Raw genomic sequence first — 27,623 nt, 5'->3', positions numbered from 1 at the left:
TAGTACCACAGCATATGCTTTTTTTTTTTGGGGGGGGGAGGGACAACATCTTCATAGAGGAATCAAGTTAAAATGAGATTGTATGGGTGGACCCTAATCCAATATGACTAGTGCTCTTGCAAAAAGAGAATATTTGAACACAGACATGCACAGAAGGCAGAGAATGTGAAGAGACAGCGAAAATACCAAGTAAAGATTAGATTGGAGTTATGCTGCTGTAAGCCAAGGAATGCCTGAGGCTACCAAAAGCCTGAATAGGAAGGGAAAAATCCTTCTCCTACGGGTGTCAGAGGAAGCATCTGAGACCTTGATTTCGGACTTCTAGCCTCGGGAACTGTGAGGCAATACATTTCTGTTGTCCTACGCTACCCAGTTTGTGGTACTTTGCTATAGCAGCCTTAGGAAAGTAATATAGAAGGGTTTGGACATTTGTAGTTTTACAAGTTAATTCTAATATGCAATCAGCATTGATTTTTATCACAATTAAGGGGATTAAGTATATACCAGGTATAACCTAAGTAGAACATAATGTCACAATCAGCTTAGGAGCCATGCAAACATAATTATTACAGGTATAATATTTAAAACTTAGTAACATGATGAGTAATTTTAATGCTTAGTTATCTATTTCTTCCTACCTTGGAGTTTTGCGTTAGCAAAGAGGCATTTGCTGCCTTGCTCCTCTGCCATTTCTTGCCTGGATGCCTATTTTTAGAATAATTTCTCACCTTGAGTGATGAGATTCTAGGTTTCCACTTCATGTGTGCTTTATAGTTCTCCTTATGGTATATCCTTTCTTCTTCATGCCTAAGGGCACTGTCTTGCACCTATCACTGTTGGACTGTATCCTGTTCATTTATAATGTAACGGTTCTCCAATTTGTCAAAGTTACTTAGAATTCTGATCCTGCAGTCCAACATTCTAATTCCTATTGCTCAAGGAGAGTCCCCAGGACAATTGAATTAAGAATTATATGAACTCCAGGAGGAATCAATTTGGAGAAGATCAGATAATGGACGGTTTATTATATTATGTACTGCATTAAAGTGTAAAGATGTATAAAAGATAAATGGTCAATGCATGAATTATACAAAGAGTTCCTTAAAGGAGACTGCTGGATCAGTCCTTGCCCGGGCACAGCGTGAGATGTAGAATCTTGTCACTGTCACTCAAAGTGTGGTCCACAGACCAACAACTTTAGCATCAGCTGGGAGCTGGTTAGAAATTCAGAATCTCGGACTTTACCCTCTCCCTACTGGTATGAGCTGAATAGTGAGCCCCACAGGCCCCAAATTCAAATGCAGGAGTACCGCAGAATGTGACCATATTTGGAGATAAGGAATTTCAAAAGGTAATTAAGTTAAAATGAGATCTTCAGTGGGGGCCCTAATCCGATATGACTGGCGAGAAACCAACAAAATAAAGATGGCAAGTGGCCAGTAGGGAAAACCTAACCAATTCCAATAGCTCTCTACTTTCAGATGCTGCGTTGTATGGGACAGAAATCTTTATTGTCCATATAAAAGAGGAAATTTGGACACAGACATGTATGGTACACAGAGGAAAGATTATGCGAAGACAGAGGGAGAAGACGGCCATCTACAAGACAAGGAGAAAGGCCTCAGAAGAAATCAACCCCATTGATAGATACCTTGATCTTGGATTTTCATCCTCCAGAACTGTGAGAAAATAAATTTCTGTTGTTTTAGTTGCCTGGTCTCTGGTACTTTCTTATGGCAACCCTAGAAGACTAAGATGCCTGCTAAGTTAGAATCTGCATTTTTAACAAGGTCCATAGGTGATTCACGTGTGTAAGAAAGTTTAGAAGCACTGGTCTAGGATACTGGTTATCAAACTTTTTAGAGTGCACCAGAGTTATCTTGATAACTTGCTAAAATACAGATTTCTGGGCCCTCCCAGAGATTCTGATTAAGTAGGCCTGGGATGGAGCCATAATCTGCATTTCTAAAAGGCTCCCAGGAGAGGCTGATGCTGCTGGTCTGCAGACCACACTCGAGTGTTATATGTGACAGCTGGGACCAGCATCAGCCTGGTACTTGATAGCGCAATACCATCACCTGGTACTTGATAGCATGCAAGTTTAGAGACTCCTCTGCAGACTTCTTGAATTAGAGACTCAGGGGCAGGGCCAAGCAAAATGATTTTTATGTTTGATAACTGGTCGAGAGCTCAACTAAATCTGGGTAAAGGAGCCATGAGTAGTTTGAAATATTCCCTGCTCATACATGACTATTTTGATGTTTTTCTAGCAGGCATGCTTTCACTCTTCCATTAAGAATCACTGCCAGGAAATAATTCCGGGGCACTATCTAAGGCAGTGGTTCTCAAATTTGAATGTGCATCAGAGTTACCTGATTCTTGCTCAGAGCCCATGGTTTTTATTCACTTGGTCTAGCGTAGGGTGCCAGGACTTGCATTTCTTAACAAATCCCCAGTTGATGCTTGTGCTGCTAGTTCAGGAACCATGTTTTGCCAACCACTCAACTAATAGCTTGCAAGATAGCGTGATGTGGATCAGACTTTCTGATTTCCTGGATATGATAGACACTATTGGTTAGCCAATAAAACGCCCATTCAGGACCCATTTTTTTTCCCCTAGCCTTTCTCCAAATAGAAGCTAAGAAAGGGTAAATGGTCACTTTCTCAGACTGCTCTGCAGTTAGGAGCGAGCATGTGACACTGTTACACAGTTCTAGCCAATGAGACCTAAACAGAAGTCTACAAGGAGTTAGGGGCAGTTCAGGGAAGGTTATTGCTTGTTTTAATATTATAGCATTTCAAGTATTGTATTTTCCCCTTCTTTGGCTTTCAGCACAGAAATGATGGCTGGAACTAAAACAGCCTCCTTGGAACCACAAGCACACATACATAAAGGCAAGAGACCAACAAGATAAAGATGGCAAGTGGCCAGTGAGGAAAACCTAAACAATGCTAATGGCCCTCTACCTTCAGATACTGCATTATTTGGGGCAGAAATCTTTATTGGTTAAGCCACAGTGAATTGTCTTTTTTGTTACTTATAGCTCCAACCACTCCTAACTGATAACAAACCATATGTATAATTTAAACCCCCCCTCCAAAACAGAAAACAACCTAAGGTTACCAGACTTTGTTCTCTTAAGCTAGAACATAAAAATAAAATAAAACAAAAAGTCCCAAGAACACAACAATGACAGCAACAACTATAATACTACCACCTACCATAATCATCATTGCATAAAAATATTCATTTTAAACTCATATAAAAAAGGTAGAAAATATAATTGAATAAATCCAGCTTTTGAATACATCTTTCCTTATTATGATGAAGATAAGTGACAAAAGTGAAAACTCTTTGTCAGAGATCTACAACGTCTTTAAACCAACATGTGGTAGTTACTAGAAGAGACTTCACACATATTCTCTCCTTAATGAGATGGATAGTTCAGGCAAACAAAGCTTTCATTTACTGTGGTGTCTCTGTTTAGCTTCTATCAGTAATCATTAATAAATGAAGCTCACTTAGCATTTCATAAGTGTTTGAACTTGACTATGTCTTTCTGGCTCATACCAGGCTTCAGAGTTTCGTACCACGTTCCTATAGAAATTCCTTTCATCAATTCATAAACCGCTCTTGCCTGCTGTGTGCTGATACGTGTGCCTATATAAGCACACACAGGCACATTTAAGCATCAGCAGTGAAAAAATTAAACAGAGGTAGAGTCACAGGAAGGCTCAGAAAAAACGATATGTGTATCTTAAAATATCCCTTCCAGACGTGCTCATTGCTGAGAAATTGCATTGCCCAAACCTAAATCCAGCCTGAATTTTTATGGTTACAAAATAATTAGTCTCTGAGTCAGCTTTTAATCTTATGTTAATGAGACCCCCTACAGTCTTGGCTCATACCTTCAAATTAGAGGCTGATCTATAATTAATAAGTCTCATAATGCCAGTACCTGAGACAAAAGAGATCTTTGGGTGGCTGGGAGGAGAAAGCAAAGAAGTATAGCAATGGTATTTTCGATTGCATTTCTATGACATACCAAGTGGGATCCTGGCGACAGGAGTGGGTGTCTCTGGGCAGTAAGTCCACTGGCTCAAGCTTGTTTGACAAGGAAAGTGGCTAAATGCCCCTGTGAAGTCCTAGGAGGGACTATGGGTGCTGCATCTAGTTTCTGTCTTTAGCAAACGCTTTCCTGCTCGCAGCCACCCTGGTCGGTGCCTGTGTGAGATTTTTACTTACCTTGAGAACCTTGCTTTGAACTGTCCTTTAATGTCTGAAAAAATATAAAACAGCAGGCCAAAGAATAGTTTATTTTTTCCAGCTATTTTTGAAGCCCTGTGACTTCTCTACTTGGTAGTTTTACAGCCTCAAAATTTCCAGTGATTGGAGAAAAGGAACCCTTGCTGATTAATTAAAATCTAATTTTCTATTCCATAATAATTGCAGCAGTAGAGGCGGGAGGGAAAAAAGTAAGACTTATTATTCCAAAAATGAAAATGATCCCTGGACTGTTTGGGCTTATTATGAGTTCTGTGTTACAATTTGTTTTAAATTGAATCAATAGAATAAACATGGAAATGAGCTCTGTGAAATCATTTATTTTTAAAGGCTCTAAATAAAAGGCTGCATCATTTTGTTAAAAAAATTTTCTAGACTCTGCCTGGATAGACTTCTTGATAAAGACAAAGGGAAAAAGATGGCTTCAGGTTTGTATCAGGTCTGGGACACTCTGAATAGCTCTGCCTGTGCTGGTTGTATGGTCATGATTTCTAATCCTGGTTAGGACACCACAGTGGATCCCCTGTTCCTTGAAGCATTCAAGAGAGGATCTGAAATTTAAAAAAAATATATTGAAACGAAGTTAATTTTGGTTTATTTTGAATTTTTTGACTCGATGTCACACTAGAGAGTTAGGGAGGCTGAACTGAAATATATAGGAAGGCATTCCAGAGGCTGGCTCAGCTCATCCCCTATCCCCTGGGTTCAGAGCACTCCCCAGGGCTGGGGAGTGAAGGGCGTCCATGTGAGAGGTGGTGACCCAGCGCTTGGGCATTAGAGCTGGCTATCTTCGCGCAATTACCTGGTTCACTGGTTCTGATGGGACGGAAGGGCTCATTTTTACCTCTTCACTTTCCTCTGAGTCTTTATGTAATCCGCAATGGTTTATAGCCTCTAGTTATGTATGCATGTGTGGGAAAAAGGGGGTATGGTTAGTGGTAGATGCCTAGGGGATTTTCAATTTCCACTTTGTGAATGTCCTACTTAAATAGGTGAAGTACCATATAGTTCTAAGCATAAAAAAGTAGGTAACAAAATTGTATATTTACAGAAATGTTTTATATAGTTTATATGTACATATAGCTGTACATATGTATTATGTAGAAAAATATGTAATTTATAGATGTATATAATATATACATATATTTTATATAAATGATGCTATATAGGTACATATATGTAAAGTTCTATTTTAAAAGTTTTCTTACATATGTATATATTAATGTATGAGTGTTATATATGTACTATACCTATTTATAATATTGGTATATCTGCATGTATAATATATACCATACATTTGTATGCATACTTACATTTATATATAGCATATGTGTAAATGTGGGTATGTGTATATTTGTAGAAATCTTTCTTACTATGTATATCTAGCTATGTGCATGTCTATCTTAGGATATAGTATATATACTAAAATGTCAAACATATGAAGTGGTCATATCTGAAAAGTGAGATTGTGGGTAATTTTTATTTTCCTTGTGTCTTTCTATATTTTCTAAATATGCTATAAATATAAAGCATCGCTTTGCAATCATATAAACACCATTCAAAGGAAAAAAAAAAGAGGAGACACCTTCCTGTGTACCCCGCAAGTCCTCAGGGCAATTCTTTTCCTGTTTTGATGAGTGAGAGTTCCTAGTTCTCCTGGTTATGAGTCCTTGTCTTTCCCTAAGATTGCAGTCTGTGTTCTCTGGGCGTAGAGTCTGCAGGCTCCATGGGTTTGCACGGTCCTAGGCTCACTCTCTCTCCTCCTTCCCTTATCCCTGCATGCAGTGCTCACTCATCTGATTCAATCCCAGAGAATCCCCCGAGTTCTCCTGCTCCCTGAGTTCACTGATGCTGATACGATTGTGTCGTATATATTTCTTACTTCCCTCAGTGTTTCATGGCAGACAAGGGGGAAACAAAGCTGTAGTATTAGTTAAGCACAAATTCTAGACCAATATTTTCATAGACATGAGAACTGGGAGGGCTCTTAAGAGCACAGATGGCTGAGTCCCACCCCTGCAGATTCTGATTCAGTAGGTCTGATGGGGCCAAGGAACTGCATTTCTAGCAGGCCCCCAGCTGATGCTGATTGTGTTGGTCCCTGGACTGCACTTTGAGGAGTGAGGTCTCGTGGCTGTGAAAGTGTGAACGCCACACCAGCAGTATCAGCAACACCAGTGGATTTGTTAGAACCACAGACTTTCAGATTCCATCCCAGAGGTGTCACCTTCCTACCACATACCAAGTGGATCCTTGTCACCAAGTTGGTGACAGAAGAATCTGCTTTTTAAGAAGATTTTCAGGCTATTTAAGTGCACAAGGAAGTTGCAGAAGCACCAGAACAGACACTAAGGAGAAGACAGGTGCATTCCAAGGCAACTAAGATGCACACTGACTTGAAGGGGCCTGGCCACCCTCTTCTCCAGGCTACCTGCCCAATGTCACCATGCCCTAAGTCCGAGTATGAGCACCAGAAAGAAGAGATGCCTTTCTCAGGGATGGAAAAGCAAGTTGCTAGGACTGAGGCATGAAATCAGAATGTCAGTGCATTCATTTGTAATGAGAAACAGAACAGGTGAGAGACGTGCAACAGCTGGAGGAGTCTCTCTGGAAAGGCAGACAGCAGTGAAAATGCAATCAGATGCAGCAGGTGAGCAGAAAGCAGGCACCCCTAGGAGTCAGAGCCAAGGCTTTGGGGTTCGGGGCTCCAGCAGGGAGAGGCTTCTGCTTAAAATGAAGACCCTGTGGAGGCCAGCCCAGGGCATACTCTTTCCTGCATCCATCAGGATGGGGACAGGCCAGTCTTCAGGGTCTGCCTTTGCGACCCTTCTTCCCAGGACTGAACAAACCATTTCCAATCAAGACATTCTTTAGAGAGGTGAATACTTCAATTGGGTTATCCATTAGGCCTTTTTTAAAAAAATGATTTTTTGTATTTCTACTCTCTGTTCATTTCAAAGTTTATTTCAAAGTTCTCTGGGTTTATCACAAAGCAGGCTGCATATGATCCTCACAGATTGCTCAGTGATATTTTATGCAATTCAGGATTTTTTTCCTCACTCAAAACAAACCTATAGAATACAAATGATAATTCTCACTTTTCAAATAAAAAATTAATACCAAAGAAGTTGTTATGGGTAGTATTCCATTGTGAGCATATACCAAATTTTAATTATCCACTTGAGCTAGCACCGTTTATGCTATCCTGCATTAAGCTTAAGCCTGTTATCCAAAGTGAGGTGACACAAGATCTGGAAAACGGGCTCCACATCTACTCGCCATCAAATTGGTACTGACTGATTAAATCTATGGTGCTCAAATGGTGATAGTGCCCACTAGGGTTTGGGGGAGGGGGAGATACACATCTTAGGGTTGTGGCGAACATAGTGTGTGTGTGGGGGGGAGGGAATACCTCTAATCCTTCCTAGGAGAAGGCAAAGATATATAATGCAACCCAAAGGTCAAAAAAAGAAAAAAAACAAACCAGCTTTTATGAGGTGGTAGGCAGATGGGAGGTCAGGGGAGGGGGAGAATTTATACTTACAAAATAGGTGCGGGCCGGGCGCGGTGGCTCACGCCTGTAATCCTAGCACTTTGGGAGGCCGAGGCGGGCGGATTGCTCAAGGTCAGGAGTTCGAAACCAGCCTGAGCGAGACCCCGTCTCTACCAAAAATAGAAATAAATTAATTGACCAACTAAAAATATATATACAAAAAATTAGCCGGGCATGGTGGCGCATGCCTGTAGTCCCAGCTACTCGGGAGGCTGAGGCAGAAGGATCGCTCGAGCCCAGGAGTTTGAGGTTGCTGTGAGCTAGGCTGACACCACGGCACTCACTCTAGCCTAGGCAACAAAGTGAGACTCTATCTCAAAAAAAAAAAAAAAAAAAAAATAGGTGCGATGCGCACCACCTGGGGTAGGACACACTTGATGTTTTGGTAAGGCAGGGGATGGAGGGAGGAATGGCAGGGGCAATATATGTAACCCTAACAGTATTTGTACCCCCATAATATGATAAAATAAAATAAAATTAACAAAAAAAATTGTTATGGATTGAATTGTGTCTCCTAAACTGATATGTTGAATGATATGTACTTAACCCCTGGTACCTATGAATTATTTGGAAATAAGGTCTTTGCAGAGGTGATCAAGTTAAAATGAGTTAAGAAGGGTGGGCCCTAGTACATTAGGCCTGGTGTTTTTATGTGAAGAGGAAAATGCCATGCAAAGGCAGAGACACACAAGGACAATGCCATGTGATGACAGACGCAGAGATTGCAGTGATGCATCTACAAGCCAAGGAATGCAGGATGGACGGCCACTGTTAGAAGCTAGGAACAGACCTTAGAGGGAGCCTGGCCCTGCTGGAAATTTGATTTTTGACCTTTAGCTCTAGAACTGTGAGATAAACAAACCTCTGTAGTTATAAGCCACTAAGAAACTAATACAGAGAATTAAAAAAAAATGATGTCCAAGGTTATCCAAGTTGGAGGTGGAGGCAGACACCAGTGGGTTCCCTCTAGATCCCTGTGGCCCTCACCATGGCAGCGTATGCTGATGGCGTCAGTCTGCAGACACCTATTCTTCTCCACCTGAGGGCTTTCTCTTGGCCTAGAAGGTGAGGAAGTTGGGAGTGCTGGGAAGCTAACACCTTTAGGAGCAACCTTCAAACAATGGGAACTGGGGATAAATACACCTTGCAGGTAGGGCCATGCTAATGTGTTCCACAGGGTCTCCCAGAAGTCATGAGGGTGCTATTCCCAGGGCCAGGGTGGCGACCTGCTCATAACTCACCCTGCATTGGCCTCTTGCCCCTCCACTCTCACTGCCCTATTCCCCAGGGGTGTTTCCTAGCATCATCTGCCAAGAAACCTCTCTTACCTTGCCTTGAAGAATCTTCTGGGGAAGCACAGCCTAAAATAGACCTAAGACTGACTGACTCCTAAGGCTGTGCTCTTTCCATTCTAGCACTTTTAGGGGATAGGAAATGACAGTTTCCTTCTTTGGTATTTCCTCAAACACTGAGCATATAATCAGCACAATACTTAACTACAGATGTGAAAAGTTATAAACCTTCCAGGGCGTGGGAGGAGGGGTGGGGCTGGTGATATTGTGGGACACGGTGAAGCTATATTTGTGGTGTCTAATTCATGTCAGGCCCTTGCTAAGCGCCATATGCACATTCGATTATTACATCTCCTGTATGGCTTCGCTCAGGGTTATTCTTGTGCAGATTGCCCGTTGACATAGAGCAAAAACTCTTTGAGGTCAAATGTCATGTCCAACTCACTAAAACAGATTGACAAATCTCACTTTCACAACACCCTTTGGGGAGAAGTGAGGAGCATGATGGTGGCTGTGCCTTTGAACGCCTGTGGTGCTTTGTACTTCCTGAATATTCAACGAATGTGTGATAGGATTGAATGAGTGGCAACCAAGGAAAAGCCCAGTCTTGTGGGACCCAAAGCTGAGAAGATTTGGGGGGCTCCATTATGGTAAAATATACATAATACAGAATTTGCCATTTTAACCATTTTAATTATATAATTCAGTGTAAGAATACATCACAATGTTGTCTGTCACCTCTTATCTATTTCCAGAACTTTTTTATTACCCGAAACAGAAACTCTATAGCCATTAGCAATAACTGCCCATTCTACAATCCCTTAGCCCCTGGTGACCTGTCATCTATTTTCTGTTCCTATGAATTGTTTGCCTAATCTAGGCATCTCGTATAAGAAGAATCATGGACTATTTGCCCTTTTCTGTCAAGCTTAACTTAGCATAATGTTTTCAAGTTTCATCCGTGTTGTGTCTTGCATCAGAATTTCATTCCTTTTAAAGGCTGAATAACATTCCATTGTATGTATACACCACATTTTATCTATCCATGTATCCCTTGATGGATACTTGGGTTATTTTCACCATGTAACTATTGTGAATAATGCTGCTATGAACATTGATGTAGAAGCATTTGTTTGAGTCCCTCTTGTCAACTCTTTGGGATATATATCTAGGAATGGAATTGCTGGATCACATGGTGATTTTTTTTTTGGCATTACAGCACTGGAGGGATTTTTATTTATTTATTTATTTATTTTTATTTCAGAGTATTATGTAGGTATTAACTCTTTGGTTACATAAATTGCCTTTGCACTGCCCAAGTCGGAGATACAAGCATGCCCATCCCCCAGACAGCACACATCACATCTGTTAGGTGTGAATTTACCCATCCCCTCCTCCTCCTCCCACCCTGCCTGGCACCCTATAAATATTACTTCTCATATGTGCATATTAGTGTTGATTGATTAGTACCAATTTGATGGTGAGTACATGTGGTGTTTGTTTTTCCATTCTTGTGATACTTCCCTTAGAAGAATGGGCTCCAGCTCCATCTAAGATAACACAATAGCTACTTCACTATTTTTTATGGCTGAGTAGTACGCCATGCTACACATATACCACATTCTGTTAATCCACTCCTGAATTGATGGGCACTTGGGTTGTTTCCTCATCTTTGCAATTCTGTGATTCTTTCTATGTTTAACTTTTTAGGGAGCTGCCAAACTGTTTAGTACAGTGGTTGTACCATTTTACATTTTTAGGGTTGGGGGGCAGGCAGAGCTTTTCAAGTTTAAGAATGAAAAAAATATCTTACCTTTACACATATTACAAAAATACATTCTGCCATCTCCAGTGTATGGTGATGTCTGTCCTCATGTTCACAGGATGGTAGGCAGCCCTCAGCATCCTGCGAACATATTGTTGAGGCTTTTCCTGAGAACCTGTGCAAGTGGGAGGCCTTGGAGCTTAAGCTTCACTAGCTGCGTGAAAAATCCATCTCTGTGGATTTATAGCTAAAAACAACTGCTTGTCACTTGCTAAAAAACACTGACGTTCTGATCCTACAAATAAAATAAAGTGAACAAGGGAAGAGTTATTTTCAGTGCTTCTGAGAACCATCATACAGATTGGGCTTTGACATTTCAGTCCACCTCTCTGTGATGTTTGGGTTAACACCTTCCCTTAAAAAGTTTCTCCTCAGGACCACTTTATTTATTTATTTATTTATTTATTTTACTTCAGAATATTATGGGGGTACACATTTTAAGGATTCAAATAATGCCCTTGGCCCCTCTCCCCCCACCCAAGTGCCCATCAATTCATGAGTGGATTAATAAAATGTGGTATATGTATACCATGGAGTACTATTCAGCTCTAAGAAACAATGGTGATATAGCACCTCTTGTATTTTTCTGGATAGAGCTGGAACCCATACCACTAAGTGAAGTATCTCAGGACCACCTTAGATCCAGTCCAGAGGGGCCCCTGCTCTAAACCACATGCTTTGGCGGTCCTCACTTCTGCTACATTCCAAAGTTCCAAGATTATTTGTCCAGACTATTCTTCAGGTGCCTGGGGCTCTGAAATTTCTTCTAAACTGCCATGATTTGCTTTCACAGCCCATGTTATGACTCCTCCCCAAGACCATCCTCCCAAAGCTATACCCACTGTGGTGTCTAAGGGGTAGCTGGGTGTGGCTGTTGAAGGCATGCGAGAGTTGAGTGAAACTTGAATTTGCAGGCTAAAATATCTGACTGTGTCTGTCAAGTCACCTTACAGGTAGGACAGAGCTGAGGAATGGCAAGGGAAGAGGGCCAAGCCACGTGTCAGGGACTGTGGTAGAATCTCCTTGCATACCACGTTTCAATGTGATGCTACAAAAGGAGTCCAAACATTCAAATCTGCAATTTGACTTTTCAGGTTGTTATGATGGCATACTATTTTCCAAAGTTTGAGGACACATTTAATTTAGCAGTGTGTGACTTAATTTGTAACTTTCAGATACTTAATATATGGTATGTGGGTCACCATTCCTACCCTGCCCTGGGTCCCACCGGTTACAGGAATGCTTCTGATCTTTCCTTCTCTCTTTGAATTGGTTAAATAAAAACTCATCCATCCAAATGTCTAAATAAACACGGATTAAATCCATGAAGAAATTATTAGTCACTTAAGAATCTTGTTGTCAGGCAGTCTCAGGCTTGGTTGGGCAACTCAAGACAGCATCAAAAACTCAGCACTTTCCTTTTTTGCTCACCTGTCATCTTCAGAATGAGAGACATCTGTCCTCATGTTTCCAAGATGGCTGCTTCACCATCCAAACATCACATGACAGTGCCCTGGATGAGAAGCAAGGGGGCATCAACAAGGTTTTCTTTTCTTGGTTTCTACTCTTCAGGGTGGAAAATCTTACTCAAGTGCCCCAGCAGAATTCCCCTTCCATTTTGCTGCCCAGAAGTAGTTACATTATCTACTTCTAGACAAATCACAGGCAAAACTGACAGGGTTCTTTGATTGGCTTAGACCATTTAGGATTTGTCCTTTGCGGGTTGTACATGTGGCTGCCTGAGGAAAAAGAACCATTGGGTTCCTCTCAGCGAAAAGCAGGGGAGAACTTGCTTTAGGCTGGGAAGCCATAGCAACAGACAGAGAGAGCAGTTACTTTCCTTAGAATTGTAAAGGAGGATTAGTAATTAGGAAGTAAAGAAGGAAAGGGGATTTGTCACAGGAAAGAAAAGGCAGCCACCACTAAGCTTGTAATAAGCAGATTGTGAGAAGAAAATGTTCAAAGGAAGTTCCATGGGCCTTCATTATAAATGGTGAATGATTAATGACATTGCATTTCATTAAATTTATGAGTTGTATTTGTTACCCAACACATCACTAATAAATAACGGCTGATGTATTAATATTGCTGTTCTCCATCAATATTTTCATGATGTCTTTTCACCAGAATTAACTGTTGCCAGGAGAAAAATCAACCCTAAACCCTTCATTGCTCATGAAGCAAAATGACTTAATTAGCTCATCCTAGAATTGAAAGGAATTTGGAGCCACCATTTAAAATCCTGACAAACCATTCAATTTCTGACATCCCAAGGAGAAGCACCTGGGATTGACTTCCCTTTGTCTTATCCCAGGGACGAGCATAGACCTATTGTAGGAAACGTGCACAGATGTCAACGGGTGCCACACATCCGAAAGCTGCTCCAGGGCTTGCTGGATCCCAGAGTATTTCTTATGCTGACCTATTGCTTGCCTGAAGCTCAAAGCTTACATCCCAGCAGTAGCAGGGCTACAGTGCCCTTTTTCTATGCACAGAATAATGTATTTATAGACCATAAATACTTTGACCTTATAGATACCACATATATAACAAATAGCCTGGAGGTCGGGATTAAGTCTGAGTAGCTACATTTCTATGCAGTCTGGATAAATGGCATTTTTGGTTGGGTAGAGGCTATTGTACAATAGTGGAGGTGATACCCGCTTTTGGAAGTGACATGAAGCAGATATTGCAATGAGGAGCTGGCCTATGTAAGGTAGAGCATTCATCACGTGCTGCCTGGGCTTTCTCACAGCACTGTGGCCAACTTATCCGAGAGCCAACATCCTCCTAGAGACAGGAAGTAGAGGCTGTTAGTTTCTGAAGGCCTGAGCTGGATAATTGGCACAGCCTCTCTTTGGCTGTAGTCTATTCGTCAGACAGTCAGAGAGCCCGGATTCAGAGGGCTGGGACATAGACATTGCCTCTTGATGGGAGGAGTGTCAAAGAAGTTGGGGGCCATGTTCTGAAACTGCCACAGGAGCTTGAATGTTATCTCAGACAGCCTTGCCTGGCCACCTCCTCCTAAGCAGCTGTGCCCACTCCCTGGAATCACTCTCTAGCATAATACCTCTTTGATTTTCTTCATAGCACCATTACTTGGGCTTATTTTGTGAATTCTATTTAATTGCATAATTCATTTTAATCTTACTCTCTGTCCAGTATGTAATTTCCACAAGAGCAGGAGCATAGGGGATCTTGTTCATAACTATATCCCCACATAGTATGGGTGCTCACTAAACACAGAATTGATGTACAGTAAACATTTGTTGAGTGGATGAGTGGCTGAAATTTTTTATCGTGCACCTCTTCCAACAGCTCAAAACAAGGATATATGAAATATTCACTATTAATACTGGTCCCTCAGGCTTCTTTTATAATCTAGGGCTCTCATTAATATAATTACTGCCAGACATGAGTAGACAGCTAATTATCACAGATTTAACCGGTGAAGCTATAACCCAATGCTGCCCAGAACCAGCACAATTGTGGCTGAGCCTTGCCTTGTGGAAATGCACCAAATACCCTGTCACACAAATTCCTAGCTCTGACATGAAAAAATTGGATTAGGAAATAGCTAAGGAAGAGATATTCATGAAGGCACAGCTTTCTGAGTGCAGAGAAGAAAATGTCTGCGTATTTGTTACTGTCCGTGGTTATAGAGTTATTGGGAAGCAAACAGTAATCGTGCTGCGGTAATTCTGAGAAAATGGGCTGAGTGACTTATTGCCTGTTGGTTCAGAGCCTGCAAATCTGTTTTCCAAAGTGCAGCCAGGATAAAGCTACAGAATAATGTGCTGCTTTTTACCTGCTCCCAAGTCCTTTATTGGGTCCCAGGAGGAAAAGCTGAGCAAGAAGAGGAATAAGAGAAACACACACCCAATTCTGTATGTGTTGCATGCAGGCTGGGTAGCTGCAAGATGGATATTGATGAGACTTTAATTTTCATCTCAAATTAGTGACGCATCTCTATTAATGAGGGCAGACCTCACCATGATTGTGCATCTCTATTTCTTTTTGGAAGAAAATAAAGTCAATTAAAATCATCGCATTTCAGAAAGGAAGCAATTCAGACGGTGTTTTATTAGTAGCACAATGGTGTTGTTTTTCTTTGTTACCAAGACAGCAATTAACAGGCTTCTAATGGCACAGAGGTGAGTCACAAGCAAAATAGGCTCTTAGGAAAGTGGCTGCTTTCAGACCTCTAAGCAGAGAAGGAAGCTTCCAGGACTTAAAAACAAAATAAAACAGCTTCTCTGTGCTGTTGGCTTCTTCACATGAGTTTATAGATCTGCTTCTATTCACCAGCCTTCTACTGTCTGGTAGAGCCATTTAAAGAATGGTCTTTTTCTTATATCTCAAGCATTAAAATAACATACAGTAAACATTTACACCATTTCAGGAGAATAAAGAGTAATTTCAGAAGATTTGAATGCTGTAAGTTTGCAGTTGGGAATTTTGGTGATTATTTTTGTTTGTTGAATATTTTATAGGTACTGTTTTTAATTTTGATTCTATTGTTTATATTATTATACATTTTCCCTTCTGTTTCAATTAAAAAGGTAACAGTTTGGCTTCAGGAGAGAAAAGAAATGCTTTGTTAGAAGATGGTGACATTTTCCTGAAGAAGTCACTGCGAGACTAAAGCAAGTAGAAATCAAAGAAGTAACGTCTGATCAGGATCAGTGAGAAAAGTAGGGGAAGACCCCAGGTCTTTTGAAACACATAAAACTGAGCAGGGAAAACACTCAGGCCAGAAACTGGATAGGATCAAAACAGAGCTCTTCAGCTCCTTTCATCCTAAATTGTTTTTCTCCTAACTCCCCCCAACTTTCTCCTAAATGTTATCATTCTTTCAGTTTACTAGCTGGAATACTCTATCCTTGTGTCTTTTATCTTCTTGTTGTTTTCTAAGATTAGACACTTAAATGGGCCATTTATTCTTGTCTTTTTCTCTCTTACATCCATTTTTTTGTTGTTATTTTACATTTTTTCATTTCCAGTTTATAGTGAATTTTTGGATTAATTCTTGGATAAACTGAGTTTGTATAAGATATCTAGGATGTCATTTTCACCAAATGGGTATAAATGGAGGATTAGAATTCAGGAGAAACCTCAGGATTTGCAAGAAAATTCAGATTTGAAACCCACTCGTAAAAAGAGACACCGTTGGATTTCATGATACTGAACTGAATAGAGGTAGCCCAGAGAGAAATGAAGGTGAAGAGTTCATTCATAAGGACAAGGGGAGCAGGAAAAAGAGACAAATGTTCAGAAAGAGAGAACAAGAACATGGTAAGTCTAGTACACTGAAGAACAAAGAAAATCCAAGCTTTGACAAGGAGTCGTCAAGTTATCACCATCAAACACTGTAAAGAGGTTCAAGAAGAATGGAAAATGTGAGAAGCTAGTTGTGTTTGACTTCTAGGAGGGGACTTCCCAGATTGAGTAGTATCTTAGGAAACCAAGTGGAGTGGGAACAAGGAATGAATCATGGTGCAGAAGTCTACACAAGAATAAACATCTTCAAAATGGGTCTGAAAGCTTTCAAACCATCACCATTATTCTTGTCCTAGTTTGGGTTTCCCTTCCAAAACAGAGCCCAAGGAAAGGTCTTGAGTGCAGGTGGTTTATCGTGGAAAGTAATCAAGCCCAAGAAATGAGTGGGGTCTAGGGAAGAGTGACACAAGGAAGATGAGAAAGCAACAGGAGGATATATAGCCAGGTAAGGTGAAGATGTTTGTACCTTCAGACCAGAAGGGGGAGTAAATATTAGCCTGGTTCCCCACTTCTCCTTATTTCTTTGAAAACCCAAATTTTTTTCTTCTTTTATTTTTTTGTTATTTCTATTTCAGGATATTATGCGGTTACAAACATTTTGGTTATATTTTATGTCTTTGCCTCACCCAAGCAAGGCTTAGAGGCATGCCCTTCCCCTCTATAATGCTCACCATGTCTATCAGTTGTGAGTTTACCCCTTCAGCCCCCTTAATCTCTGAAGAATATTACTACTGTGTGAGCACCATAGTGTTAATCAGTTAGTGCCAACTTGATGGCGAGTACATGTGGAGCTCATTCTTCCAATCTTGTGATACCTCACTTCAGATAATGGGCTCAAGATCTATCCAGGAAAATATAAGAGGTGCTAGATCTCTGTCCTTTCTTATAACTGAGTAATATTCCATTGTATACATATACCAAATTTTAATAATCCACTCATGAATTGATGGGCACTTGGGTTGTTTCCACATCCTTGCAATAGTGAATTGTGCTGCCACAAATATTCGGGTGCAGATGTCTTTATTATAGAATGTCTTTTGTTCTTTTGGTAGATGCCTAGTAGTGCTACTGCTAGATCGAATGGTATTTCTATTTTTAGGTCTTTGAGGTATCTTCAAATTATTTTCCACAGAGGTTGCACTAATTTGCAGTCCCACCAGCAGTGTGAGAGTGTTCCTGTCTCTCCACATCCTCACCAGCATTTGTTGTTTTGGGACTTCTTGATAGAGGCCAGTCTCACTGGGGTTAGGTGATATCTCATTGTGGAAAACCCAACATTTTTGAAGCTCTGGCTTCAAAGTTGCTGTAGAAACATCTGGCTAGAATACTCTCTACTCATCCTGATAAGCTCTGTCTCCCACTGCCTCAATCTAATGAAGACTTTAGCTGCCAGACATTCCTATGTTCAATACACCTCTCTCTCTTCCCCTCCAAAGCTTAGAGAGTATATTTTATTTACTTCATATGGAAGGGAAGCCTTCCTGCTTCTTCAGAGGGGAAGGGGTATTCTTTTAATACCCCTTCCCCTCAGTAGATTTAGGTCTTTGGAGACAAAAGTCACATGCGTGTATTTCTCATGTAAGACAGCTCCCCCCCCCCCCACACACAGAGTCAACGAAAGTGGAGGATAAATAAATACTCCTCTTCCTTGTCCCAGTGGGAATCAACTTGGTAACATGATCTTGGACTGGCCATAACTCTTTCTTTATCTCATTTTGGAGGTACTTGAATGGGATAAAGAAAGGGGAAAAATAACACAGAGAAAACCATAAATGAATATCTCCAAGCATATTCAGTTAGGAATATCTTCAAATGAATACATGAATGGGATAAGGGAAGAGCAGAGAAAAGTGAGAGAAAAGTATAAGTTAATATTTCCAAATATCATCTAGCCATAAAAGTTTAACTTTTTTCTCCTTAACTTGATTGTAGCAGACTTTAAATTTATTGACATTAGGCACTATGTACCACCTAACTGTTACCCCCTTATACTGCCTAATACAATCCTGAGTGTATAGTCACCACTGCAATATTGGTATGGTGATAATATCATTGGCTTCTTGAAACATTGTTAAGCCTGAGAGGTATAACCTGAGAGATAGAGAGGTCTTCTTCTTTTTGCGTATCTATTAAAGCAGGTGAGCACCTCTATTCTGGTAGGAGAGAGATGCTGCATATGTAAAGGTTCATTAGGTACTTGCCAGCCAGAGGAAGAAAAAGACAGTTGTAAATTGCCTTTGTGGGGGAAAATTGCCTGCCCTTTCCCTGGGTTTAAACACTGTTCTTTTTAGGGCCTCAGAGGGGGAAGTAAGTGTTACACATCATCTAGCAACTTCGATGATCCCAAATTCTCATCTCAATCTATTCTTCCTGTGTCTCCACCAGCATGCTTCTCCTTATCTTGTCCTACATAGCCTTTCCTTGGTAGTAGCTCTTGGTATGATCAGTACTAGCTGTTTGTGCCGTAAATTCTTCCCTATTGGCCACAACAGAAAGCTCTTGTGTAGTTGTCTTAGTCTGCTTTTTGTTTCTATAGAGGAATACCTGAGGCTGGGTAATTTATAAAGAAAAGAGGTTTATTTGGCTCACAGTTTTGCAGGCTGTATAAGAATCATGGCACCAGCACCTGCTCCTGGTGAGAGACTCAGGGAGTGTCCAATCATGGCAGAAGGGGAAGGGGAGCCAGCATGTCACATGGCAAGAGAGGGAGCAAGAGAGAGAGAAAGGAGGTGCCAGATTCTTTTTAAACATTCACATCTTGCAGAAATTTGTAGAACTCTCTCACTGCAGGAAGTAGTGCATAAGGGATCTGCCCCCATGACCCAAACATCTCCTACTAGGCCCCACCTCCAATTTTGGGGATCAAATTTCAACATGAAATTTGGCGAGCACAAATATCCACACTATGTCAGTAATGTAGTGATTAAGAAAAGTAAGGAGATACACACACACACACACACACATATGTATATATCAATTCCTTTTTTTTTTTAATTCTCTCAAAGTTAAGATCACTTGTTAATCTTCTCAGAAAGCCTTTCTTTTTTTTTTTTTTTTTTTTTTCTTAAAAATTTTAAATATTTATTTATTTTTTTGTTTGTTTTTTTTTTTTTTTATTTTGGCATATTATGGGGGTACAGATTTTAAGGTTTCAATAAATGCCCATTTCCCCCCTCCCCCCAAAAGTCTGAGTCTCCATCATGACCATCCCCCAGATGGTGCACATCTCACTCACTATGTATGTATATACCCGCCCCCCGCCCCCCTCCCACCTGCCTAATACCCTATTACTGTAGCACCTATGTGTCTACTTAGGTGCTACTCAGTTAATACCAGTTTGCTGGAGAATATATCTGGTGCTTGTTTTTCCATTCTTGGGATACTTCACTTAGTAGTATGGGTTCCAGCTCTAACCAGGAAAATATAAGGTGTGCTATATCACCATTGTTTCTTAGAGCTGAATAGTACTCCATGGTGTACATATACCACATTTTATTAATCCATTCTTTGATTGATGGGCACCTGGGCTGTTTCCACAGCCTTGCAATTATGAATTGTGCTGCTATAAACATTCGAGTGCAGGTGTCTTTTTTGTAGAGTGTCACTGGATCATTTGGGTAGATGCCCAGCAATGGGATTGCTGGATCAAATGGTAGATTCACTTGGATCGCTTTAAGGTATCTCCATATTGCTTTCCACAGAGGTTGAACTAGTTTGCAGTCCCACCAGCAGTGTAGGAGTGTTCCTCTCTCTCCGCAACCACGCCAGCATTTATTGTTTGGAGATTTTTTGATAAAGGCCATTCTCACTGGGGTTAAGTGATATCTCATTGTGGTTTTGATTTGCATTTCCCTGATGATTAGAGATGTTGAGCATTTCTTCATATGTTTGTTGGCCTTCAGAAAGCCTTTCTAATTTCAACTCTGTTGTTCATTATTTCATAGGTTTATGTGAAGTGGACAATTTTCTCTGTTACATTGTAACCAGACCAGACTAAACACTCTTGGTTATTTTCACTTTGTCTTCATTTCCAGAGATTAATGTCACTGGAATGGACATTGAGTAATGACCAGGTCCATCCCTCTGTTTCTATTTGGGCAGTAAGTGAAGTACAAACACTGAACAGTGTTGGTTTTCAGTAGAGAGGAAATAGTTCAGTGATTTTGTTAATATGCAGTGCACTTTTTAAAATACTCCTAATTAACCTAAAATCTGGACAGACTTTAAAATAGGATTTTATACAAAGGGAATCTTCCAAACCAAATTTTTGACAGAGCCTACTCATAGCCCTGGATGAAGGTCCTGTAGGCTGTCCTGGAGAACAGGACGTAGAGGGAGACAAGCCAGTCTGTTTTCCTCTGTGTCTGCTGAAGGTGCAGGGGAGAGTCAGAAGCAACTGGACATTGTATCTCCTAAAAATGGTCAGGGGTACTTCCTAATGCATTATCTAGGAGCCTTGTATCAAGTGTGATACAACCGAGAAGTTGTTACAATGGTGTTCTCTTGGGTCTGCTGCCAACAAATTCCCTGGCTTAAGGTCTCAGATAGACATACTTTTTGCTCAGTTTTGCCTATGGGCAAGGGGGACTAATTCAGGGGTGCCTGACTTTTGGGTATCTTACTAGGAAATAGTTTCTAGGAAGGTGATATTCAACTTCAGATTTCCTAGGAAAGTAACTCTTTGTCAAAAAGCCTGCTTAGCAGCAAATGGTGATTCATCTCATTGAGGTGATTGTACTGATCTTGGCTAAAACATCTTTCTGCTAAAAATCTCTAATGTTCCCAAAGATTATTGTCACTTTATATATGTATATATATATATATGACATATCAGGTTTTAATATAACCATGGAAATGATCCCCATCACCCAAAGTGAACATTAATAATGCATCTTTGAGGGATGGTTATGTATTATATTTCCTCCTCAGAGTCATAAGAGAAGGCTAGCTCTTATTGTGAAAATTAGATAAAGGGAGATACAGGAGATACTGGGATATTTCACCTCGCTACTAGGAGAGACTTTGTCTTAAATCTTCCATGGCTAATGATAGCAACAAATTCTAGAGTCCCTTGAGGAAAAATAAAAACTTAAAAAATATATATTTTGTTATGGTTCCTAGAAAGTAGCATCTTCTATGTAGATACCCAACAAGTATCCCTAGGGATGATAGAGTAAATACAGAGAAAGAATAAATTATACAGGGTTTGTGAGCTGTGTTAATTACAATTTCTTATATTAGTCAAGACTTTTTTGGCTGGAAATAATAGAAACTGAACTTAAATTAGGAATTTATTAGTTTACTCAACTGGGAAATCAGGGGGTTGGATGGCCTTAAGAACTCCTAGGTGAATGGGTATGAACTCTCAAGCATTGCTGGTAGCAATGCACAATGGTAGAGTTACTTTGGAAAAGAGTTTGGTAGTTTCTTATAAAACTGTATGATTCAATCTAACTCCTAGGTATTTACCCAAATGAGATGAAAATCTATGTATGCACATGTTTATTGTAGCTTTTACTCATAATTACTCCCAACTGGAAACAAACCAAATGGTATTCAGTAGGGGAACGAACAAACCAATTTTTATACACCTATGTGTATAATGGAATACTATTCAGCAAAAGAAAGGAATAAACTACTGATACACACCATACCTGGATGAATCTCAAGTGCGTTGTACTAAGTAAAAGAAATGAGACTCCAAATCCCACATACTATCTGATTTTATTGGCATGACACTTTCACAAAGGGCAAACCACAGAGACAGAAAACAGATGAATGGCTACTAGACCTAGGGAGAGGTTTACTACAGAGGAGGGTGTGGGAATTTTTTGGAGTGATGGAGCAATTCTATATTCAGATGGTGGTGGTGGATACACAACTGTGTGCATTTGCCAACTCGTAGAACCCTACAACACACACACACACACACACACACACACACAAATACTCCATAGATGGGAATGTGTCCACTAGCAATCTCTGTCTCTTTGTCTTGTGATTTTCAGTAGCTTTATTATCTCCTAATACATATGGTTTCCTTCATGCAATTGCATTACAAGTGCATCACACACAGGTACAGGTTCACATAAACTCAGCTCAGTAACTTCAGAGAAAAGAGGAAACTTCTTATCTCTAAGTATGCATATAAAATTTCAAGAAAGGACTCCTTTGGTCCATTTTTGGTCAAGTGAAATTCCTTGGTCAACCCATTTGACCAAACTGATAGAGTGCTGTTTCTGGAAATCACCAGTTTATTCCTGTGGCCAGAAAGGTAGAATATAGTGATGTATTTTACAGAGCAGAGGGTGGGCCAGTCCCAGAACTTGGAGTTGGTCCTATTAGAAGGGATCAGGCAGACCAAAAAAGCGGAGACCACTCTATCACTGGTCTTCCACTTACAGGATGCAGGAAGCCATTAATTGGTGACTTTAATGAAAAAAATTGCTCCAAGTGACAGAAATCTATCTGTCCTTACAAACCACATCATAACCACTGGGGCATTGAGACAAAGGGAGGCTTCTGATTGTTTAGAAGGGTCATGTCTTTGTTATTGTTGTTGTTACTATTGCTATTTTTTTTTCCTTTTTCCAAATCGCAAACTCTTTTGATAATCTAATAAGAGCTTTTGATCAACTCCCTTGAAAACTGTAGGGGACATGAGGTCACATACCCAACTCTGCCGTCTCGTCCTCCCCTCCCCCACCTCTACTAGTTCATAAATCTCAGGAGAGGACTATTCTTCTAGACCAGTGGTGCCCAAATGTTAGCCTACATTAGGATCCCTTAGAGAGCTTATTAAACAGACTGCTGTGTCTCACCTGAGAGTTTCTGATTTAGTAGGGCTGGAATCGGACCTGAAATTCTAAATTTCTAACATGTTTACAAGTTCTTAGGTGATGTGGATATTGTTGGTAGGGACCAGACTTTGAAAACCACTGACTAATGATTTCATCACTATCTGTCCTAAATCATGCTTCTCCAATTCTGTAGATACTTCTAGAGTACTTCTAGCTGTGAAAAAGTCTAAATTTGAGTTTATTATAACTGCTATACTCTTGATGTTTCTGTTAGGAGCACTGTTGGGAATGAAAACAATAAAATTATTTATTCACATATTGATTCATATCTAAAATTGAGCTATTTAAAATATGGACAATATTCTTCCAATGGATTAAAAGTTGCCTATACACTGAAACTCCCCTGTCTCTTTAAGCATATCTGTTCCTGTCTTCTAGTTTCTAGCCATTTTGCTTTTTAATTAAAGTTGATAAGGCAGCTTATTAGGCAAACACACAAAAATGCAGAAGCCCTGGAAATGATTGGGTGACCCAAGGATGAAGATGGGTGATTCTTTTATTCCCTTTTCTCCTCAGCCTCGTGGGCCTTGAGAAGACACTTGCATCTAAAGCATGTGTGACTCCTGCTGACAGTCCTGAGGATGTTCTGACCCTCAAGGATCTAAATCACTATGATCCCACAGTTGGTTGCACTCCAAACCTCTCTTTGATGACCATTCTCCCCCAACATCATCTGATTTCATGGTCTTTGAGGTTATTTTGCTGATTTCACCCCTGCTGTAGATCAGTTATCACAGGAAGCCCACTTTGAGACTCAGACTTCTGTACAGGAATTCTTATGGGAAGTTCTTTGGGAATCCCCTGTGGGGAGTGAAAGAGGGAGGATGGGGCCAAGAGAGAATTTGGGTGACAATGCAGTTGCCACAGAAGCCTCAGCTGAGCCTAAGGGGTGCTCTGGAACTGGGGTAGCCCCACAGAGCTATCTCAAACTGGGGCACAGAGTCAGGTCTTTGTACCCTCATGTGGCATTCATTGGCTGCAGCCTGTCCCCTGGATGGGCACTTCTCAGAGAGGGACTCAGCTCTGCACCATCAGCAGCTGAGTCCAAGAGCTAGGAGACCAAGAACCTTGCTCCTTGGGGGTTTGGATGATTTTCTCTAGCATCCGCTCTAACCTCACACCTCTGCAGGCAGAGAACTCCATTCCTCCACCAGTTTTCAGAGAAAGTATTTAGTGAGTATAATTTAACCAGGTTTGGGAGTCATGAGGAGTATTCTTTCCACCACTTCCCTGGCCCAGTCTTTACTTCCTCTCCTGGCCCAGCTCTGGTCTCACCCATCTCTGTCAGAATCACTATTCCTCATGCTCCTTCTATTATGCAAAGCAGAATAAGCAGAAGTCACACTGGGCTGAAAAGGGGTAGGGCAGGAGGGCTTGTTCCCTTCCAGCAAATTGGCTTACCTAGTCCCTCCAAATTGCTGGGCAGAACTGGGCCTTCCTTTTTAACATGTCTAGTAAGGCTTTTTTCCTTTCTTGCAGCATTTTTTTTTCCTGTTGCCTGTAGCAGTACCCACCTCCTTTAGACCAACACATGCAGGCACTTGCACTCTGGAGACCACTCCCCCCCCCCCACCCCACCCCACACACACACACACAGCAGCTCACTTCTGCCACATCCTTCCTTCCGGGACAAGATGTCTACAGGGCAAAGGGATGTTTTCACCCAGAGCCTGCACACCCCCTGTGAGACCAGACAGCAGGCACCCAGATGTATAAGTTTCCCATTGCTGCTGTGACAAATTGCCATAAACATGGGAGCTTAAAATAGCACAAATGTATTATCTTATAGTTCTTGGTGTCAGAAGTCTAAAATGTGTCTCATTGAACTAAAATCAAGGTGTTGGTAGGTCTGGGTTCCTTTTTGAAGCTCCAAGAGAGAATCTGTTTTCTCACTTTTCCAGCATCTAGAGATCCCCTTGCATTGCTGCTGGCTTCTCCCTCCACCTTCAAAGCCAGCAATGGCCACCAAGGCTTCCTCCCATCCCGTCAATCTAACTCTTACTCTTCTGCCCCCCTCTTGCACTTTTAAAGACTCTTGAGATTATACTGCCCCACCAGGAGAATTCAGGATATTCTCTTTATTTTAAGGTCAGTTTATTAGCAACCCTAATTCTATCAGCAACCTCAATTCCCCCTTATCATGTAACATAACATATGCACAGGTTTGGAGGATTAGGGTGTGGTCATCTTTGGGAGGTCCTTATTCTGCCACCCACACCAGGACTCCAGAATCCTCTCCCTAGACAAACCTGAGCAGATCGCGTCTATCCTCTGAATGCAGACTCTCTGTGTGGGAGAGCACCCTAGGGCTGAGGGGTGGCCCAGGGGCAGCTTTTGGGGACAGAGAGGAAAGAAGTTTGGACATGCAGGCTGGGAGTACCCTTGCAGTCCTGATGGACACGTGGGTGGGGTGCGAAAAGGGCAGACTGTCAGCCAGCTTGGGGAGCTTCTATCTGCACCTTGGTGGGGGGCCTCACAGCATGGGGAGGTGTGGGGACAGGCTACACCACTAAAAGGAAAAAAAAGAAGTTGTGTTTCAATTTTCTGGTTAAAAGAAGGTTAATTGATATTTAAACCCCAATCCTGTAAGTTCTTTGATATTTTTGAGAAAAGAAATCACAGATGTTTCTGTTCTCTTGCTGCACTTTATGTTGCTTTATAGTTTGGCTTCAATTATTTCTGGAACAAAATGAGGTATAAATAAAATAAATAATCTTTTCAACTTGACTGGAAACGTTCTTCTTAATGCACACAGGCTCAGAAATATCACATAGTGTTAACTTATAATTTCATGTAATCACACAATGGATGACTTGTGTTCGTTCTGGAGGAAAGAGAGGCTGAAATATGGTTACCTTGTTGTTTTGAAAAGTTGAGTCATTACCAAAAAGAAAAAAAAAAATATGTTAGGCTTACTTTGATGTTGCTGGAACACTTCCAGGGAAATAAGAATTTATCCACAGTAAGCCAGTGGATACAAATATGATATAAGAACAATCTTCTGATCTACAAAGCCTGGTACCCAACCTTAGTGATTCTGAATCTTGCCGACCTGAAGAGCCGCATGCTGACTCTCTCTGTAAAGTGACAAGTGTCCAAGTAGCCAGAGCATTAAATAAACTGACTTTGGCATTAAATGACAAGAAGATGGGACTCCAGACAGTCTCTGGACTTTAAGCTTCTGCAATCTTATGCCCCTAAGAATTTGACACCTTTCTTATTCTGAAAATTAGAGTTTGTTTTTCAGTTCTTTCCTTTTTTAATCTTTGAAGCTGTATTGCTGTGCTCCACGCAACTGTGCAGGGCTTAACTGAGGTGCAGCAGTTAAGCTTGAATGTTTTCCTCCCTAAATCTTCATTTAATTTTGTTAGCCTTCTCCCATAGTTCTTTGTGATGGGTCTAAAATAGTACCCGGCATGAAATCTTCACCTTTTTGACCCTTAAGCCCAATTTCCAAGTTGCTGAGGAAGTGCTTTTTCCTTTGTACTTCGATTTTCCTGGGAAGCTTAAAATTAAACACTCCAGGCAGCCAACTTTACATGAGGAATCGTGCTATAGTCTTGGAGTATTTTCCTCAGGATGGAGTTGAAGCATGTTTCATGTAACACATGCAAGGCTAGTGGCTGGTTGATTAACTGAAAAAAAATCATTTGAAGTAAGGGCTCATAAAAAATGATTCATACATGCCTTAAACATTTTTATTTTAACTTAAAACATGTCAATTGGTGTTCATTTGCCAATCTTTGATGTAAAGCTAAGGTCTTTTCTCTGACTCTGGGTCTCTTAATTGGGCTCATGTGTTGTCTCTCTCAATATATCACACACTTAATGCATCCCCTAAGATTTCCAACTTCAGTTTCTTTACATTGCAGCAAGAATTAAAGTGACTTGCAAAGCAATCTGATTGAATCATCATCCTCGATTGTTAACCATTTCTCTCCAACACCTTTACAGTTTTCTCAGCCACACCTCATTCAACAAACCATTTTTATTGGCTCAATTTCATCAAACCATTCAACTTATTTTTCACTCAAATATCTTTTTCTTCATGTTCATTGATTCATTAATTTGCTTACTTACTTATGTAACAATTCTAATTCTAACACATTTGGTAATAAACCTAACTGACTCTTGGTAAGTATTCCCATTATCGAGCAGAATAGAGGTGTGTTGGTTTACTAGAGAGAAGCTTTGACCGAGGGATGCTGATGTTTGGGGCACTGCAGCAGGGGCTGACTGTGCCCTGCATTGGCTCCTAGGCTCACTTTGGATGTCACCTGCAGCCTTGGTGTCCTCCTCCCTCAAATGCCCATGTCTCTCTACCTGAGGGAAGTCAGGAATTGCTGGGGAGCCAGCAGCCCCAGGAGCAACCCTTAATGAATGAGGTTCATGAAGGATGGGCATGGATTGATAAATACTCCAGCTTTCTTGTGCTTTAGTAGGATGGTTCTAAAATAGATTCTACTCAGTCCCCAAGATACCCACAGTGGCCACCTGCTAATAGCCCCTTTCTCAGTTCCCTTCCCCA

The 27,623-nt window shown here is 40.8% G+C and overlaps 1 long non-coding RNA gene across 1 annotated transcript in view; it reads right to left on the bottom strand.

Moving 5' to 3' along the window:
• Nucleotides 1-4,751: 4,751 nt before the first annotated feature.
• Nucleotides 4,752-27,623, bottom strand: part of LOC142876864 (uncharacterized) — a 43,752-nt gene continuing 20,880 nt past the window's right edge. The window contains exons 2-3 of the long non-coding RNA XR_012923700.1: nucleotides 12,387-12,468; nucleotides 4,752-4,836 (exon numbers count right to left, since the gene is read on the bottom strand). This is a non-coding gene — a long non-coding RNA (uncharacterized LOC142876864). The remainder of the gene's footprint in view (nucleotides 4,837-12,386; nucleotides 12,469-27,623) is intronic.

Source organism: Microcebus murinus, chromosome 16 (genome assembly GCF_040939455.1).
Source record: "Microcebus murinus isolate Inina chromosome 16, M.murinus_Inina_mat1.0, whole genome shotgun sequence".
Taxonomy (NCBI): Eukaryota; Metazoa; Chordata; class Mammalia; order Primates; family Cheirogaleidae; genus Microcebus; species Microcebus murinus.
Note: the sequence above shows the minus strand (reverse complement) of the source record. Positions and strands in the feature narration are given on the sequence as shown.